The sequence below is a fragment of the Cynocephalus volans genome, chromosome 9, assembly GCF_027409185.1.
Source record: "Cynocephalus volans isolate mCynVol1 chromosome 9, mCynVol1.pri, whole genome shotgun sequence".
In the NCBI taxonomy this organism is placed as follows: domain Eukaryota; kingdom Metazoa; phylum Chordata; class Mammalia; order Dermoptera; family Cynocephalidae; genus Cynocephalus; species Cynocephalus volans.
In genome coordinates this window covers 146,078,850-146,085,430 of record NC_084468.1, presented here as the reverse complement: position 1 = coordinate 146,085,430, position 6,581 = coordinate 146,078,850, and positions in this window count along the sequence as shown.

Genomic DNA, 6,581 nt, shown 5'->3' with positions numbered 1-6,581 from the left:
GTTTTTCCTGGGTCTTTGGGTCTTCATTTATGAAGGCTCTTGTGTTGCATAAAAATTATACAAAAATAAGTTTGTTATGCTTTTCTCTTATTAATGTCTTTTGTTATAGGGGCCTCAGCCATAAACCTTGCACTGGGTGAGGAAAAGATATTACTTTTTCTCCCCTACAAAACAAAGAAGGGTAGACAATCAGAAGAAAATAAAACCGTGTTAGATTTTCTTACCGAACTATTTTCAGAAGGGTTGCATCTTTCACCAAGTGATGCAACTGTAGGCAAGAGAAATTGTTAAAATCTTCAGGTTAGACTTTTTAAAAAATTTCAAAACAAAGAGGTGTGATAAAAGAGCTATTTCAATAGTATAAAATAAAAAATTTCTAAGTGATAAAACATTGTGTCATGGGGTAATTAGTAGTATTTCTTTTTAAAGATAGTACATAAAATAATGGCATATCATACAATAAGTATTATCTTATATTCATTGAAGTAAGGCGAAATTTTTTTTTTGGTTTGGCCAATAACTGCAATTGATTTTGATTTGCTCAAGATATATTACCTCAGTGCTTCCCATGTACAAGACAATAGATGTATTATTATATGCTGTATTAGTTTTGTACGGTTGCCACAAAAAGTACCACAAACAGTTGCTTAAAATGACAGAAATTTATTGTTTTAAAGGTTCTGGAGTCTACAAATTCAAAATCAGGGGATTGGCAGGGCCGTGCTGTCTCTGAAACCTGCAGGGTAGAATCAGTCCCTCTGGCCTCTTCCTAGCTTCTCATGGCAGCTGTCAGTCCTTGGCATTCCTTGGCTTGTAGCCGCATCATGTTAATTTCCACCTCCGTTGTCTCATGACATTCTTCGTGTGTGTCTGTGCCTTCACATGGACTTTACCTCTTCTTATAAGGACACTGGTCATATTGGATTAGGACCTAATCTAATGACCTCATCTTAATTTGGTTACATCTGCAAAGACCCTATTTCTAAATAAGGTCACATTTAAAAGTACCAGAAGTTAGGAATTGAACTTATCTTTTTGGTGGACACAATTCAACCTCTTAACAGATGCTATTTGTAAAACAGAAAAGATGATGTACATATGTGTTCAGTCCACAAATTGCTTACATTCTGGTAGAGGAGGATACACACACACACACACACACACACACACAAGTACAAGCTGTAAAGAAATCATTATTTTAAGAAAATTTAAGTAAAACATCAGGAGAGTTGAAAGGAGAAAAATACTGCTTTCATAGTTCCTGCCCTCTAACTTCCATTCCAAATAATACGTAGAACCATAACCATGTCAGAGCTTAGTCTACTAGCCCAGCAGTATTCACTAGATAACTAGCTACATTCATTAATGTTTGATATATGATAGTATTATGCTCTCCTCCGTAAAAAAAATATCCAGACTCATTTATAATAATCACCATTTCCCATTTGATCTGTGAGTTTAGTCGTAAAGAGTTTATTTGTATTACTTAAATATAGAAATGTCAAATATAAAATCTGTAAAAATAACTAATTAAAAATTTTGATTTTAATTTTACCCAAGGGGCTTGAAAGAAATTATATGTTTTTTATAATCGACTTAAAACAATATATATGTATATATGTATTTTGGTGGCTGGCCAAACCTGTGACCTCGGTGTTCTTAGCACCATGCTTTCCCAGGTGAGCTAACTAGCCAGGCCTATAGTTGCCTTTTTAAAAATTAGGAATCTGCTTAGACATTGAAAGTATCCAGTTCAACAAAGAAAATAGCATTTGCTTTTTAAAAAAGTTCTGTTTTTATTTAGTTTTAATTTGATGTTGTAAACTAAGCTCCCCCATCTCTGCAGAAGGGATACATATGTGTTTTGCATTGATTTTCTTTGAGCAGATTGAAGAATCACCTTGAAGTTAAGTTTTCCCACATATAATATCTATGTAGTGGGCAGATTTAAGGCGGTCCATAAGTCTATATCCATGCCCTTGTAAAATTTCCTCTTTTGAGTATGGGCAACATGTTACTTGCTTCTAACGAATAAAATATGGCAAAGGTGATTGGATATCATTATTGTGATTATATCATGATATTTATAAGATTTTGTCTTGCAAGCAGTCGTACTAGAGAGGCTCCTCTCACTGGTTTTGAAGAAGCAAGCTACCATGAATAATTGGCCATGTTAGAGATGTTCCCATGGCAAGGAACTGTGGGTGACCTTTAGGAGCTAAGGACTGTCTCCAGCAATAAACTGAAGCCCTCAGTCCTGTAGCCACAGGGAAATTAATTTTGCCAACAACCCAAGGGAACATGGAAGCAGATCCTTCCCCAGTCTCTCTACTGGGGCCACAGCCATAGCCAGAACCTAAATTGCAGGCTGGTAAGACCCTGAAGCAGAGAACCATCTAAGCTGTACCCAGACTTCTGACCCTCAGAAATTATAAAATAATAAATGTATGTTGTTGTAAGTAAGTAATTTATGGTCATTTGTTATGTAGCAATATAAAACTAATACAAACTAGATAATATTATGAGCTTTTCAGAATGGTTGTAAAAAGAGAATAGGAGATACATGTGAAATACACAGTAGAAGGCCTTGCATGTTGTAGGCACTAATCATATGTCAGTTCCCATGAGTTTCCTCTGCATCCAGAATATCTTACGAAGTTCTAGTCATTGCAACTTAAAACTAAAACAACATGTAAAGGATGTAGAAACAGACAATATGTCAACCTGTAAAAAGATTAATTAAGTACATTAACACTTGGCTAATTTTAATAGCAGTAAAAAATAAAACTCAAAAGAAAATTGGGCAAGGAATGAAGAGATAATCGAGAAAATAGTCGTTTATTTCCATGAAAAGCTTTCTGGGTTAAACGTCTTATTAAATTCCTGTGTCAAAGACCTTCAAATAGAGGAAGCACCAAAGAAACATCATTGATCCACTTCACCTCATGAATTTAAGAGTTCCCAGGATAAAGCATGGATGATGTCTGAGAGTTCATTAAAATTTGCCCAAAACTATTCTATTGATTTTCTGTTTATTTGTGTGTGTCAAGATAGAAATCATTAATGTGAAATAGTTCCCAGAAATTTTGCAAGGAATTACTTTAACACTTACCTTTTAACTGAGTCCAAGTCCAAATTCTAATACTGATTTTGAGTCTCTTATTTGCTTTCTATCTGTGTAATATAGGTTGGATTTATTATGTACCTATTTCCGTTTTGCTATTGATGACAAGATCTGAGGAAATTTCAGCAACAAACTCAGACATTATGTCTTTATTTATTGGGCTTTGTCTCCCTGGATATCCAGCATTAGTCAAAATAGGGCCCACAGTTGCTAAACTCATTCATCAAATTTTTTAAAATGCAGGCCGGCCCGTGGCTCACCCGGTAGAGTGCGGTGCTGATAACACCAAGGCCATGGGTTCGGATCCTATATAGGGATGGCTGGTTCACTCACTGGCTGAGCGTGGTGCTGACAACACCAAGCCAAGGGTTGAGATCCTCTTACCGGTCATCTTTTTAAAAAAAAAAAAAAAATTTTTAAAATGCAATGTTAAGTAGTATTTTTTCCTCTTCTTTTCAATTTGCTCTTCTGCAAGTAGCCATTCTGCTATGCTACTAACTGTATTACTAACAGGCTTTTTACTATATTTGAACATAATAATCTATACATTGGCATTATAAAATTAATTTTATCACGAGTCTGTAACTATGAACAACATTCAATCACTGCTATCCCAGAAAGCCTATAATCTAGTCTTTCCCAAACTGCATTTCATGAAATGCTTCTTCCTAGAGTTACATATATGAAATGTGATGAAAATTTTTAGTGCAATATTCAGAACTTTGGTATGTCAATGTGCACTTCAAAAGAGGTATGTATCATGCAGATTTTTCAAGACATTAGATCCCAGTTTTCTTTTTCAGGGATCACCTATAAACATATCCTGGAACCAGAATTTATCAGAACCCATGTGGGGAAATGCTTCATTAACTTTTGGTGTTACAGAGTGTGGGGCACCTGTTAGGTGGGAGAAACTCTGTATTAGTTGTTTCTACTAGAAGGAAATTCAGTTGTGCTCACTGCTAAGGATTGAAGACTGCTCTTACATGTTTCATGCATGCCTAGTCCCCAAAATTAGGATTTGTTGATTCAGATAAGGAAAAAATGACAGTGCTTGAAATATGAGGAAAATCATACACAATTCCCAAACTAGTGCAAGAGTTTATCTTTAAAACTTAAAAAAACCAGGAAAATAAAACATGCCCATGGTTAAAAATCTAATAGGAAGAAAGGGATAATGATGAACAGCTATGCTGACCTATCTCTCCCCTCTAACCTCTCTGGTTCTGCTTTTCAGAATCAACCACTGTTTTAGGTTTTTGTCGTTGCTGTGTGGCTCTAAATAACATATGCTTATACTTTAATTTAGATGCTATGTATTGACTTTCTGCAGCTGTAGATGAGGATTTTCTCATGGATACAAACCCTTCATTTCTCTTGTCTCTCTGGCAAGAGCTAGATCACCGTCCTCAGAAACTCTGCTGGCCTCCCCTGCAAACTCAAACTACCTAAACCTCTGTTCCTTGTTACATCCATTCTAGGAAGTTCTTCCCTTCCACTTCTCTACCTCTGTCAACTGTACCTTTACATTTATACTGAGAAAACAAATAATAATACTCTATTCTGTATTAATAGCCTTCTGTGATTTGATGATAAAAGTTGAAATCCAAAACATCATTTGCATATTCATTAGCTTTAGCACCAAGCCGTGTATAAGCATTATGCTTCTTTTCCCTTGGGTCCAGTGCCTTGGTCCTCTCCAAAAAAGAATTCTCCTAGTATCTATTTCAAGTGTATTTTCCATATTCCATCAGCTACTTTTATAATATGCTCAAGTTTTTCTACATTCTCGATTACATTGTCTGTTCTATCTATCTTTCATCTGTTTTCTTTCCAAATAGGTTTATTTGTTTTAAGTTAACAATAAAAATTGTGTATATTTATGGTGTATGACATGATGTTTTGATATATGTATACATTGTGGAATGGATATACTAAGCTAATTAACATATCTATTACTACACGTACTTATCTTTTTTTTGCAGTGAGAACATTTAAAATCTACTCTCAGGATTTCAAGTATACAATACATTGTAATTAACAATGGTCACTATGTTTTACAATAGATCTCCTAAACTTATTCCTCCTGTCTAGCTAAAATTGTGTATCCTTTGACCAACATCTCCCCAATCCCCCACCCTCACCAGTAGCCCCTGATAACCACCTTTCTACTCTGTTTCTATGAGTTAAACTCCTTTAGATTCCACATATAAGTGAGATCATGCAGTATTTGTCTTTCTGTGCCTGGCTTACTTCACATAACATAGTGTCCTCTAGTTTCAGCCATGTTGTCCTAAATAACAAAATTTCCTTCTTTTTAAAGACTGAATAATATTTCATTGTGTATACATAGCACATTTTCTTAGGTTGTTTCTACATCTTGGCTTGTGAATAGTGCTGTCATGACCATGGAAGTGCAGTTATCTCGTCGATGTACTGGTTTCAATTACTTTGGATATATATCCCAAAGTGAGATCACTAAACCATTCAATAGTTTCATTTTTAATGTTTTGAATAACCTTCATACATTTTTTATAATAGCTGTACCAATTTACATTCCCACTAACAATGTGCAAAATTTCTTTTTTCTCCGCATCCTCACCAACACTGTTCTCTAGTCATTTTTATAATAGCCATCCTAACAGGTGTTAGGTATTACCTCTTCGTGGTTTTAATTTGCATTCCCCTGATAATTAGTGATGTTGAATATTTTCTCATATACCTGTTGGTAATTTGTATGTCTTCTTTTGAGAAATGTCTTTTAAGGTTCTTTGCTCATTTCTTAATTGGATTATTTGTTTTCCTGCTATTGATTTGTTTGAGTTCTTTTTTTTTTTGCGTTTTTATGACCGTTAAGGGGATTGCAACACTTGGCTTGGTGTCGTCTGCACTGCGCTCAGTGCACCGGCCATCCCTATATAGGATCCGAACCCGCCTTGGCAGCATCGCTGCGCTCCCAGCGCCGCACTCTCCCGAGTGAGCCATGGGGTCGGCCCTTGTTTGAGTTCTTTATGTATCTGCCTATTAACCTCTTATGGTTCACAAATATTTTCTCTCAGTCCATAGATTTTCTGTTCACTCTGTTGATTGTTTCCTTTACTGTGCAGATTTTTGGTTTGTTGTGACCCACTTGTCTATATTTGTTTCATTGCTTGTGCTCTGTTTTCCTTCCCCACCCTGCGTAAGCACTCCATTCCAGACTTTGATTCTGCAGGCCTGCTGCACAAGCGTGTGTGTGTAAGAGTGTGTGTGGGGTACCCTTTATTGCTTACCTGGATTAGACCCACAGTTTCTTAGATTAAAAGCCTGTATTTTTCTTGATGAGCTTCCTCATATCCAGAACTAACTTGCTAATAAATTATTTACAAGAAATAAGCTTAAATTTTAGCATATTTGAAATGGATTTTTTATTCTTTTACATTAATTCATAATTTTAAAACCATATAAATTTAAAATT